This window comes from Pleuronectes platessa, chromosome 16 (assembly GCF_947347685.1).
Source record: "Pleuronectes platessa chromosome 16, fPlePla1.1, whole genome shotgun sequence".
Taxonomy (NCBI): domain Eukaryota; kingdom Metazoa; phylum Chordata; class Actinopteri; order Pleuronectiformes; family Pleuronectidae; genus Pleuronectes; species Pleuronectes platessa.
Genome location: NC_070641.1, coordinates 4009453 through 4023621, shown reverse-complemented (window position 1 = coordinate 4023621; position 14169 = coordinate 4009453). Strand labels below are relative to the sequence as shown.

General features: G+C 40.5%; 1 long non-coding RNA gene across 8 annotated transcripts; it reads left to right on the top strand.

The window, feature by feature from the left end:
* The first annotated feature begins 278 nt into the window (after positions 1–278).
* LOC128458562 (uncharacterized) lies at positions 279–7598 on the top strand. 8 transcript variants are annotated; one of them, XR_008342026.1, is made up of 10 exons: positions 279–437; positions 1077–1133; positions 1879–2003; positions 2325–2459; positions 2656–2763; positions 2843–2911; positions 3016–3102; positions 4532–4659; positions 4810–4927; positions 5308–7598. It is a non-coding gene; the product is annotated as an uncharacterized LOC128458562 (long non-coding RNA). The 8 variants fall into 8 exon arrangements; XR_008342024.1 differs by lacking the exon at positions 4532–4659; XR_008342025.1 differs by lacking the exons at positions 4532–4659; positions 5308–7598 and adding an exon at positions 5095–5132 and having other exon boundaries at positions 2656–2734.
* Positions 7599–14169: the final 6571 nt, after the last annotated feature.

The window sequence follows — 14169 nt, the reverse complement described above, 5'->3', positions numbered from 1 at the left end:
CGAGGTAAACAGTATCTGGTGGACTGGGTAGGATATGGTCCTGAGGAGAGGGAGTGGGTTCCGTCTCGTCACATTGTCGACTCTACTCTCATCACAGACTTCCACAGGGACCACCCTGACCAGCCTGGGCCGTCAGGAGTCGGCCCTGGGGGGGGGGGGTACAGTCACACCGCGGTGAGGTTTGTCTTGTCTTGGGTTTTTTGTCTCGTAACTTCCTGTTTTATTTTGAAATCCTAACTCTCCTCTCGTTTCAGGTCACTTGCCCTTCCTCATGTGTCACTGATCCCGGATTGTTTCCACCTCTTCCCTTCACCCTCATGTGCTTATAGTCTGCGTCTCCCCTTTGTCTTGTGCCAAAGTGTTTCGTCCTTGTCCGTGCACCAAAGCCCTTTTTCACAGTCATTGTCATTTTTTGCCTATGAGGTTTGCTACGCCACGTAAGTTGTTTTCTGTTTCCTCCTTGAGAGTGATTTTTCGTTTGTTAAAGTTTTATAGTTTAGCTTTGTTTTGTGTTGTTTGTAATCTGTTCTTCTTCCACCCTTTTGGAGCGATTTATGTTTAGAGAGTTTTAGTTAGTTTGATGAGCCTCCTGTTTAGGTGAGCCTTTTCTTTTGTCCCGTTTCATAGTGGTTTGGTTTTCCTCCTTCGGGAGCGCTTTTGATTTCTTGCTCTAGCCTTTTGTTTGTCATCCTTCGGGAGCGATTTATGTTTCATACCTCTTTCCTTGTCTAGTGAGTGTTTTTAATTTATTGGGAGTTTTTCTATCCCCGAGTTATTCTTTCAGGTCATAGATATATTAAGTGAGTTTTTCATAACCCAATTGTTTGTCACTCTTCATAGAGGATCGGAATTCAATAAAGTGTGCTGGTACGTGTAATCCTCTGCATCTGAGTCCTCATTTCAGTCCTGGTCTGACAAATAGCAAGCAAAACAAACAAAGTAGAAATCAAAAACCTGATTTTACATGTTCTGATTTTAGATGAAAATGTATAAATGCATACAGTGATATGGTTTATTTCCATTGCTTGTAATATGTACTTGAAAGATTTCTATATCACTACTATTTCTGTCCCTAGAGTCCACAAAGCAGCACACAAGCTCCACCAGCATCACTCAGTGATCTTCAATCACAGGTATGTCCAACATAGCGTAATTGTCTAATGTTATATTTCTTAATTATTTTATATATATTTTATTAAATTAACTTTAGGATGGAAAAAAAATTGGTTAATTGTTGCCGATTTAATATTCCAATTGATGTATATAATCCCTGATAATATTGTTATGTTGATTAATGATGTATCGCTGTGGCTTCAGGTGTTTATTAGTTATGTCACAGCAGTGTAGTGAGCGTGCCAATGCGTCCATTAAGGAATCGTCACACATTTATTTGTCTCGCCTTCCATGTACACTATGCCAGCGACATAGATATGGGCCTTTCTGAGCCAAGAGGTTGCTTTTTGTTAACAGTCTCTTAAAGTCCTTTAAGTTTATAAACACTCAAATCTTATCATTTATTCATCTTCTACTGTTTATCATTATGTATCCTTATTATTGCATTGTGTAATTTAAGCAAGTCTGTTTCTGTTTATTGTTAATATTGCATATGATTAATATGCAAATTTCTGTTGATTCCTTATTGTCGTAACCACAGACAATATCAACAGAAGAGTTTATTCAGCAATAAATGAGGGGCATCTCAATGAGAGTGTGTGTGAACTGGACTCATTAACCCTCCGCCATCATTCCTGTTCTTACAGGACAACCTCTGTCTATTATTAATAGGTCTCAAGTTTGGTATTCAGTAAGCCAGCACCTGTTTTATACCCACCATTAAAAAAAAAAAAAAGAAAAGTCATAGTTTTTTATGATTTGCAGGTCACAGAACTGTGGGGGAAAAGGGACACAGAAGTGGTCGTTTCTGTGGTGCCCTCTCAATTAGGGAACAACTTTGTTATCCACCACAGTGAGTTCAACACTCTCACCAGTGGCTTGTAGGCGAGGTAAGTAGATTCATTAAAAGAACAGAACCACTTATCATAAAGACATAAAAACTATGAAAGATGCAGTCAGCGATGATCGAGCAGACTATTGCAGTACAAGCAGTTTGAACAATGTGTGATAGTGAGTCAAATGTCATTGAAGAACAGCTCCATTAGCCACAACAGTTGATATAAGTATGTGATTTAAATGTTTTTTGTTGACTTTGTGTTTTACATAACAGAGAAGATGAACAGTAATCCATAAAGATCATATTTTCAGCATTTTAACTAAATTTATGACTTCACAACCCTTTGTGTGTGTTCATAAAAAATTCTCTGAAGGTCATCGAGTCCCTACTTCACCACACTGCCAGGAAACTGAATTTGGGAAGCACCATTTACGTTCTGAGCCATTATGTGGCTGGTGTGATCCTCTTTGGTAAGAGGGAAGAAGTTAGGAGACAGACTATGTCAAAGGTAATATTTTTGTCAGGTACAAAAACAAAGTAGAACAGTATGTCAATTGTTTACAAGTTAGCTGTGTTTGTGTGTCTGTGTGGTGGGTGGGTGGGTGTGAATTAAGATTAATCAAATAAAAACAATATTCCATTGAACCTTTCAGTCAGTCATTAATTTTTGTAGTTGCAATGACATATCTATCTATAAATTACAGGAACACACTCTTGCTTGCACGCTCCAGATTCTGGGAGATTGGATCTCATTTACGGGCGTCAAGGAGCCGCTATCAATATGTGGGAGAGTTTGGATGTCTGACTTTGTAGTAAAAACACACGCAAAACAGATGTTGCACAGTCAAAGCACTAGTGAAATTAAATAACTAATTTTGGGTTTTGTTACAGACCGACTTTGACAACTATAAGGCCATTGTGTCCTTTATTAACATTGGCAATGTACACTGGAAGTTTCTGGTAAGTCGTTGCTTAATACATCACAACTGCCTTCAATTCTCTGTATGTCATTTCTAACTTCTAAATGATATTTCATATTTTCTCTTTTGGTTACTGTACATCAGTGCTGCAGATAGTACGGTCTATGTTGTTGATCCCGCACGCAGTGCTACCGAGCAGGCAGACTCAGACAACGCAGCAAACAGATTGCGGTAATTAAGAAGATCTATCTGAACAGTGTGACTGAAGCAATTTCAAAACTGAATATTTCTTATATGTTTGCAAGATGTGTTTTCTTTAAATTAAAATATTTAAGTATGGATGCTATGTTGTGAATCATGCTTGCAGTAATCTGTTAAACAACATGTTAGAGGCAGCTTTACAAAACAGAAATAGGTATGAAGCAGAATTTATGCATAAGGCTGAACATAGGCAATATGGCAGAAAATACTTGTTCAATGTCCCACACATTAACAATGTCACCCTTGCTAAACACCTAAAAAAGTTAGAAGAGAGTTGTGACCACTTAAAGACATCACTACCAACATTATAATTTTTTTTAATCAAACTTGTTAACACCATTAGCCGAACAAGTGTTACATTATTTGTAATTCTGACCCAAAATATTAACTCTGTCTCAGTGTTAATTTTGGCAGCTATTTTTGATTTAGTCTTAGTCTTAGTCTTTTGACGAAAATGCATATTAGTTTTAGTCACCTTTTAGTCATTTTAATCCTTCTTAGTTTTAGTCTAGTTTTAGTCGACGAAAACAAATTCCATTTTAGTCTAGTTTTAGTCGACGAAAACAAATTACATTTTAGTCTAGTTTTAGTCGACGAAAACAAATTCCATTTTAGTCTAGTTTTAGTCACATTTAATAGCCACATTAAACTCCTTTTCTATAAAAACATATAGCTGCAGCCTAATAGCTTAAAAATATATATTTAATTTTAAATGTGAAAACAAAAAGGGAGAGCAGGTCAGACTGGAGCCGGACACAGAAACTGAACATCGGTACAAACCAACTGCAGCTTCTGCTCTGATGAAGAAGCTGTGGCGCTGATCTCTGAGCAGCTGAGACCAGAGAAACTCTGGTTTTCACTGTTTCCATAGTTAAGAAGCAGTCGGTCACTGAGAGGCTGCTCCACGAGAACGCGCTCTGCTTTCACTGTGTCTGTCTGAGCGAGTGCGCGAGGCGGGGGGCGGAGCTACGGACCGGAGCGCTATCTGGGAGCGCACAGGCACACACACACACACAGATTCACTCGCCCGCTACTGATACTTCATGACGGCCTGATACGATGATGTTTTAAAAATTATTGTGACTTAGTCAACCACCAACATTTTCGTCTCGTCTCGTCTCGTCAACGAAAATTAAAATAGATTTCGTCATAGTTTTTATTTTCAAAGATTCGTTTTCGTTACGTCTTCGTCTCGTCTTCGTCATGGAAAAAAGGTCGTTAACGAATATATTTCGTCATCGTCTTCGTCAACGAAATTAACACTGCTCTGTCTAACTCTCTTGGCCAAACAACCCCCTTTTTCTTTACTACGACATACATTGTTTTCTTGGGTGAATAATGTGTACATATTCCTTACATTAACCACTTCCTTAAATTGAATTAAAAATTCCTTTCACAGTAAGTACTTCAACATGAGGAGGATCTGTCTGGGGAAAAACTGACTGGGTCAATGTTAAGTGGAAAGGCGGTGTTCTGGAACACCCATTTCAGAGAGATGGGAGTAGCTGCGGTGTAATTGTCATCAAAGTAATACGAATATTTCTTGAAACATCAGCTTTATCTAAATGATCTACATTCATTAAGAATTTGGATCAATTTCTGTTTTATTGCAATTCCACCTCCTTTATTTTGCTGACTAGGAAATTTATGCAAACAGATGCTTTCTTGTGTGTTTAGATGGCAAAGGCAGTCATGGAGGCTTTTCCAAAGAAAGCAGAAATGTCATTTGGGACAGCTCCAAGATTGATGGCAGATGACAGAAAACACTTGGCTCTCGAGCTCCTGGAAGCCTCAGGTGTGTAACAACTTATCTTAAATCTACAGTGACACGGTATTACAGAAAACACTTTGTAAACATATTCTCTATACACTAAAACAAGTACATCATTATTTTATTTATTATAAGTACAATTGTTAGTGGTGGCAGTAGTGGTAAATCTAATATTTTCAACTTTCTGTTAGTGTTTAACACAGAGACCAGCTGTGCCATGTGCTCAGCACCATCACCATTTCTAGAGAAAGATCTACAAATGTAAAAAACTGTATCTGTATTAAGTGTTTCAAAGAAGCAAATATTAGCTCAAAATATTACTTTGGTGATCATGGTTATCTGGTGTCCATCATGGCTAGATATCAAAGTTTATTCTTGCATGTGCCTAATTTGCCCTTTTACAGATTCAGTGTGACACCTGTTGCAGGTGGTTCCATGTTGAGTGCATCGACATGGACTCGGAAACACTTCAGCAGGCAGAGAGTAGTGAATGGAATTGTGTTATTTGTGAAAAATTAATAAACAACTTCAACAATGATCTCATACTATATCAACAGTCTATATTCATCCTGCTCCCACATCCACATTTTACTAGAGAATTATGTTATTTGTTCCCCAAATGTGGAGCTGAGACATGGAGGGTTTGTAATGATGTTTTCAGTTTTCAACTGAGTTTAGTTTTTCCTCTGTGTTTGGAGTTTAAACCTCTTAATTTGTTCAGCTTCATTCTTATTTTGAACAAATAAACAAAACTGATATTTAAAAAAAAAAAAAAGAATCTCCCTTTACAAAGCAAAAATGTGAACTTTGAGGCTGAATTTCTAAACAGTCAGGGTGGTCCTGAGATCAAGTGTACAACCCTTTGTCAGAAATTATGGATCAAAGAGATTTTACAGTAGAGTAAATATTGCGCATAATGCCTTTTCAACTAAAGAAAAGGAACTTTGAGGCTGAATTGCTCAAAAATTATAAAGTAAATATGCTTGATACTGAGTGAGTGAACAGTCAGGATGGTCCTGAGTTAAATTGTATCAACCTTTGTCAGAAATTAAGGATCAAAGAGAATTTACAGTAGAGTAAATATTGCACATAATGCCTTTTTCATTTCAAAATAATGAAATTTGAGGCTGAATTTCTCAAAAATGATAAAGTAAATAAGCTTCATACTGAGTGAGTGAACAGTCAGGATGGTCCTGAGTTAAATTGTATCAACCTTTGTCAAAAATTATGGATCAAAGACATTTTACAGTAGAGTAAATATTGCACATAATGCCTTTTTCAATTCAAAATAATGAACTTTGAGGCTGAATTTCTCAAAAATGATACAGTAAATATGCTTGATACTGAGTGAGTGAGCAGTCAGGATGGTCCTGAGGACAACTGTATCAGCCATTGTCAGAAATTATGGATCAAAGACATTTTACAGTATAGTAAATATTGCACATAATGCCTTTTTCAACAAAAAAAAAGCAACTTTGAGGCTGAATTTCTCAAAAATGATACAGTAAATATGCTTGATACTGAGTGAGTGAACAGTCGGGATGGTCCTGAGTTAAATTGTATCAACCTTTGTCAGAAATTATGGATCAAAAAGATTTTACAGTAGAGTAAATACTGCACGTAATGCCTTTTTCAATTCAAAATAATGAACTTTGAGGCTGAATTTCTCAAAAATGATACAGTAAATAAGCTTCATACTGAGTGAGTGAACAGTCAGGATGGTCCTGAGTTAAATTGTATCAACCTTTGTCAGAAATTATGGATCAAAGAGAATTTACAGTAGAGTAAATATTGCACATAATGCCCTTTTCAATTCAAAATAATGAACTTTGAGGCTGAATTTCTCAAAAATGATAAAGTAAATAAGCTTCATACTGAGTGAGTGAACAGTCAGGATGGTCCTGAGTTAAATTGTATCAACCTTTGTCAGAAATTATGGATCAAAGACATTTTACAGTAGAGTAAATATTGCACATAATGCCTTTTTCAATTCAAAATAATGAACTTTGAGGCTGAATTTCTCAAAAATGATACAGTAAATAAGCTTTATACTGAGTGAGTGAACAGTCAGGATGGTCCTGAGTTAAATTGTATCAACCTTTGTCAGAAATTATGGATCAAAGAGAATTTACAGTAGAGTAAATATTGCACATAATGCCTTTTTCAATTCAAAATAATGAAATTTGAGGCTGAATTTCTCAAAAATGATACATTAAATAAGCTTCATACTGAGTGAGTGAACAGTCAGGATGGTCCTGAGTTAAATTGTATCAACCTTTGTCAGAAATTATGGATCAAAGACATTTTACAGTAGAGTAAATATATCACATGAGGAGAGCCCAGTGTGTATTTTATGTCTGAAAACTCTATGAGACCCAACAAAATAAGAAGATTCTTAGAAACATTACACCCCAGTCACATGCATGTGTTCTTTTTGGTTGAGCTTTATCATCTTAGTAGCAAAGTGATTATAATTAAATTTATTTTTTCTCTATTATTGAAAAAACTGATGGAGGAATGTAGTGATAAATGTCACCTAGTGTACTTCAATTAAGATAAATTTAAGCAAAATTATGGCACTATTTTTTGAAAAAGGGACAAATGTCACAAAACATTTTTGTACAACAGAGATTCCTGAAAGTAATGTGGATTTAATGTTCATCTGTATGTTATGTAAATACACATGTTAAACCTGGCCCATTTTGTCATCATTTTGTTGGGGCAGGGGAGCGGCTGGGGCATGAAAAATATTCGAGCTCCAAAGTGGGGCATGAGAGAAAAAGTTTGAGAGCCACTGCTTTAATGTGATGTCACAACTTATAGATCTTCCTACATCATTCATCTCAATTTTCCATTCGGTTTCACTCTCTGGTTACAGTGCTTTCTGTTAACATTATACTCAAAAATAATACAAACATGAAATGACAGATACATAAATAATAATTAACAAGACTGAAATACATTCACTGGACATAAATTACTACACTGACTCAAACAAACGCTACTCTGATTACACACATAGACGCACACACTCTGAATATCTCTCAAACAAACATAACATAAAGAAATTCCTGTTTTTAGCACTTTCTTCAATCACACATATCGCCATTTTACACTCCGCACGCACACACTCCAACTTCTCAGCGCCCTCTCACAAAATGGCGTGACCTGGCTGTTGCCGAAAAAGTAAAGCTCGTTAACATATAACATTTCACTGGTGAACATGTACCGAGAGCTGGCTACAAATACTTTTAGTCCATGGGCCCAGACCTGAAATTTCACATATCGGTACCATCTGGGTGGGCAAATTCTATTTGCTAATTTTCAATTGTTATACATCCCTATATTATGTTTTGATGTGATAACCCTTTCAGAGTGGCAGCTTATTAGTGGTTATTACCTCTTGAACAGAGAGACCCCTATCGGGCTAACGCGGAAAGATGAATTCTCCAGTCACCATGTATAACTGTACCATTATACTATTATCTCGTCTCCATTGAAGTAAACCCACCAATTAATACTTGTAATGGCCTTTTATGTACTGGAACAGTTCACATTATCAATTTTATAAGGATATATAGTCTACTTTTGCGAAATTTGCAGTTTCAAATAATAATATTTAGTGTTTTTTCTTCAAATACAATATTAAGTTAAATTTAACTAAGTAATAGTCCCTTAGTTTGTATATAATCAACCTAGGCCACAATAATTATGACGAAACTACACATGATACAGGCAAACAATGTTGTGTTATGTAAAATAGTGTTTAATTAGTGGTCTAAAAGTGCATATGTCTGGAGGATGCTACACTTGTACACCATGCTCACTTAACATCAATTGGCATGTTCTATGCAACAATAATACTGATGGCTTGAATAGTAGTGTCATTTTACAACTGTACATATCGGGAAATATTAGGTCCACACCCTCAATCTAGGACTCAGTCACCTTCACCTTCATCTGTGTCAGTTAATGCGACAATGGGTTCTTCCTCACTGGGTTGATTAGAGCAGGTTTGCAGTTTACACATATCTGTGGACTTCAGGCCATTGGTGAGACGTGCACTCTGGCGGTTTTTGACATTACATTACATTATAATGTTATCATCCTGCTCTACATCAGGTGGCCACCGTTGACTGATGTCTTGCTTCTTGATGTCATTCCTCAACTGCAACCCTACCTTCTTCACAGCATCCCCAGCTTTGATGGCCCTGGCATGTTGCAGCTCCATTTCTAAGGAGTATGTGGCTTTGGCAAGCTCCCTCATAGCTAGGCAGTCTGGGTACAGAAGTTGCCTTTCCTTGTCGTCAGATAAGATGTGGATGGACGCTGCCAGCTCAGTCTCCAACTTGCGACGAAGATGTTTCTTGGTCGAGTCTTTGACCTGACTGAAACCAATAGAGTCCATTGACGACACTAGTCTTGAGATCAGGTCTGTCATGTGTATTATCTCTGGATTGGAAAAGAGTTAATTCTTGATATATGAAAGCAGTTCCTCAAGGGCATGTTTCTCCCTCACCCAGGCCTTCGGCAAGGTCCAAAATTGGGGTATTTTGCCGGATTTGTGCTGCCTTCAGTAAAGTATGCCACGATTCTAGATTCTGGGGTGACACTAGGTTGGAGTCATCACTGGAGCAATGGATGATGCACGTCATCCCTGCCTGCTTCTTAGGCACGCTGCTGGTTTCTTCCATCATTCCTTCAGGACTAAAACTTAAATTCTCTTTTCTCTTCTGTTAAAAGCTGAAAGTAAATGCACAACTGTGCATCACTATGGCTAACCGAATACAACAATGTTCATAAGTGTATATCAAGGCTGATCTTGGTGCTATCTAAGAATCAGACTTTCAAGTGATAACAAAGCGTGTATGAAAAATAAAAATGTATTCTTTATACATTTGACTTATACAAATAATTTAGTTAATGACCAAAAATATATCACTGTTAAGATAATATTAGTACGTTAGCTAATTGGGTGAATTTTGCTAAAGCACTGATCAGTGAAAACGGTAATACAGCCCTAAAATATGAAAAGCTGCTTTTGTGCAAGGGTTATCATATATTAATAGACTTACATCGGTCCTACAACCAACTTAATATAGGTCAAGTTTTGCCCCCTCAGATGGTACCAATATGTGGTCTGGACCATGTACTATTTAGCACATTTAAGAACAATTACAGAGCTCCAATATTTCTGATACAGATTTATTGTTACAAATACGAGACGGGTGGACCCCAGAGCGGAGGCAAAACACAGAGCACGGAGGTGGTGCGTTCAATAACGTTTATTTAACGTGGGACAAGGTAGATAAACGGGGTGCTGATGGCTCCGGGAGTTCTTCAGCGCAGCGGAGAAGCAGGAGGGCAGGGCGAGGGGGTGCTGATGGCGCCGGGAGTTCTTCAGCGCAGAGGAGAAGCAGAAGGGCAGGACGAGTGGGTGCTGATGGCTCCGGGAGTTCTTCAGCGCAGAGGAGAAGCAGGTGAGCAGGATGACGGGGTAGCAGTGTAGTGACAAGGACAAACTGGCGATGTCTCCGCGCCCAGCCAGGGCAGATATAGTGAGCAGTTGATGAGTGCAGGTGCGTCTGGTGAGCCGAGTCATCTAACGAGACGAGCTGCACCTGCGGGAAAAGGAGAGGAGAGAGGAGGAGGGGCACTGGAGGCACAGAGAACTGTGACACTTATTCCACCAGTGGTTGAAACTTAAGTTCCAAGGAAAAGTACGTGCACCTGCCGACGAAGCCCGTCAGGACGAGTCCCTAAACAATACATTTTTGTACATTAACCACACTTTCACACTATCATCAGCACTCATCTAACAACCAACATAACATTCACACTTGACTCTGAGTTAACTGAGTTTTGTCTTACCTGTGGATTTAAGAAGGGAGGAGACTTACACCGAGTTAACACCGGACGCCGAAGCGACGCCGTAACTGTACTTTTACTTTTGATACTTAAATTCATTTCAACACCAGATACTTTTGATCCTTAAGTACATTTAATATGAGCTACTTTAAGACTTCGACTCAAGTAACTTTCTCACAGCTGACTTTTACTTTTACCGGAGTCACTTTCAGGTATGATATCTCTACTGTTACTCAAGTATGGCTTTCAAGTACTTTATACACCACTGAGTATCACACAGATTGACCGATGGAACCAAACCATCCCAGAAAAATCACGAGCATATAGTAATAATTCTGTTAAATTCTATAGATTGGGGACATCATAGCTGTCTCTGAATTTAATAATACTGCAGTTTTGGATGACTTAAAGGGGACATTTTATGAAAATTCCACTTTTGTAGTGCTTCTACACGTTAATTTGGGTATCTGGCATGTCTACCGTCCCAAAAACTCTGGAAAAAAACAACTCCCGCGATTTGTTGCGGTTCCTCTATGTCAGAAACTATACGATAGAGTGCGTCGAATGGGAATACGCCCCCCCCCCCCCCCCCGGAGGCAGAGATCTGGCGGAGGAGGAGACCAGGGTAAATTACGAGCCACGGCACCCTCCTCAACTCGAGGCGGCGGGTGTTGGCTGGGGAGCTAGCCGAGGGGGGACGCTAACCAGCCGGGGAGCGGGTTGAAAGGCGGAGGAAACAGAGCCTGCGGTCGGGGTAAGTTAGAGCCACAGCCCTCAGCTCGGGCTCGTTGGGTGATGTCCGCGGGCTGCTGGCCTCATGACAGCGGCTCACTTCTGGGGGACGTGTGTCGGTGTTTGTTTACGGTTAGCAGCAGGGAGCTAACGCTAGCTTGCTGTTAGTTTGTGTTTAAAGTTGCAGCACTTTCTGGAATGGCTGCTTGTGCACGTTTTACAGCAGTATTGCATGTGGCAGCCCATCCGGGAAGCCGCGGAGATCTCGCCGAGAAGCAGAGCCTGCGGTCGGGGTAAATCACAAGCCAAAGCCCCCTCCTCAGCTCGGGCTAGGTGATGTCGTCGGGCTGCTGGCTCCCTGTCAGCGGCTCGCTTCTGGTAGACGTGTCGGTGTTTGTGTACGGTTAGCAGCAGCCGCCTGACTGATCTCCCCACGGACAGGGGAGCGTTGACAGTGCGTCTCTAGTGTCTCAGTGAGTGTCTTCAACTAGAAAAGCTGTTGTTTTGTTTTGGTAATTAGCGGTGACATGTAAGCTAGGTGACGTTAGCCTCATAGCAATCAGTGCCCGGCTTGCCGGCCGGCGTCGGCGGCAGCGGCAGCGGGCAGACGGTTGCTCGGTGGCGGGTTGGACCCCGGCTGTACCCGGGCGGCTCACTGTGAGGCTTTCGGTAATCCCGCTGACTTCACACACCTCACAGCCGGACACGTCTCACCGGCTCAGGGTTCCCCACGTCTGCAGGGTATGTCTCATTTTCATTCTTGATTATTATCAATCTGTGACAAATCTCCAGCCTGTGTGTCCCCTTTGTGTTAGGGTTAGGGTTAGTAGTGTCCCGCTACGGTTAGCAGCAGCGAGCTAATGCTAGCTTGCTGTTAGTTTGTGTTTAAAGTTGCAGCACTTTCTGGAATGGCTGCTTGTGCACGTTTTTACAGCAGTATTGCATGTGGAACCCCGGCCGGGAAGCATCGGACTGGGAGGTGGGGGGAGAGATCCTATTTCGGGTCCGGAGTGGAGGAACAATGCTCTCGGAGTCGTAGCTTGTGTGTGTCGCCCCGGTAGAAGCACGGCTATAACTAGAAAACAATGCACTCGGAGACTAACCCGAGTCGTTGCTTCTGTGTGTGTCACCCCGGTTGACACAGCAGGTATAACTTAAAACAGCTGTTTGTGGAGCTTCGTTAGAAAATAGCACCGGAACGTGTTCCAGGACCCCCCCCCCGGTCTCCGGCTGCATTGTACCCGTGCTTGGGCGCTCAGCGGACAGCCTCTCCTGTGATGCCCGGGCGGCAAAGCTGAGGAGGAGGAGGAAGAGGAGGGGGTAGAGAGGGGGTTTGTCGCTTTAAAATAAACTCATACCCGGGATTTTAAGTGCATTTCGCCGCAAAAGTTGCAGAAGTGTTAGCCTCCAGAGCTGTAGCCCCTCCACTGTGTGTTTGTGTTTGTGTGTGTGTGTGTGTTCACAATATATGCCCTGTATGAATAAATATACACATATCTAACGCATGTATTTAAATAATGTTCATCTTTATCAGAAGGTTTAGTAGTTTAAAAATTGTAGCTTCAATGAAGAAACACAACAAACAGATACACAAATATATGTGTAGGACAGTAACTTAAAATGATTTTAACAAACTTAATTATGCTAAGGCGATTTAAGACGGGAAACTGGATGTGTGTGCGTGTGTGTCGGGGGCGGGGCGTTGAGAGGGGGGGCGGGGCGGTGAGAGGGGGGGGCTGGGCACTCAAAACGGGTCAATCTGAGGAGGGCTGTTTTAGACAGGGTAAAAAGGGTGTTGTTTTAAATGATCCTTGCGGTATTTTGACCAAAATTTTTTACAGACCTTTCATTAAGACCCCAAGGAACCATATCAACTGTGGTAAAATGGGCATAATATGCCCCCTTTAAATACGAACAGTCAATACAACAATTTCCCTCACATTCTGAGAATTTCTTTTTTTTTGCCTCCTCCTTTGAATCAGATACTTTTTAACTTCAGGCTCCGTTCTTTCTATTGTCTGCACTCTCACACACATCCAAAGTAGCAGCAGAGTATCAGTGTTTATTCTTTATTAGTGACATCACTGCTGTCCCATAAAATCTGTCTTCGCCTCTACCTCACTAACAAACACTTCAATGTCAGAATGTTCTGCTTCCTCTTCTCATCGCTTGATCCTGTGACTCTGTCAGGACGCACGATGGAAACCCGTAAGTCAGCAGGATCATTTTATATTCATGACGTGCTTTGCATTGACCATTTATGGTTGATAGTGGGTTTGTGGAGGATGGATTTGGAGGCAGATCCAAGTATGAACATTTCCAGCTGGACTGTGATTTACAAAGTGACCATTGCGTTCAGGTGTGCTTGGGCACGGTTTTAGAAATAAGTATTAAGATAAGATAAGATACATTTACTGATCCCAAACACATGCACACGACATGTAGATTAGGGAAATTTGTCTTCTGCTTTTGTCCCATCTGGTGAACATCACAGGACACACAGAGCAGTGGGCAGCCATGCACAGCGCCCAGGGAGCAGATGTTGGGGGAGTAAGGTGCCTTGCTCAGGGGCACTTAAACAGTGGAGGTAGGGAGAGTGCTCTTTGGAATTTGGAACAGATCCAGGTGTTGTCCTGGCAGGTATGTTGTATTGTCACCGCGAGGAG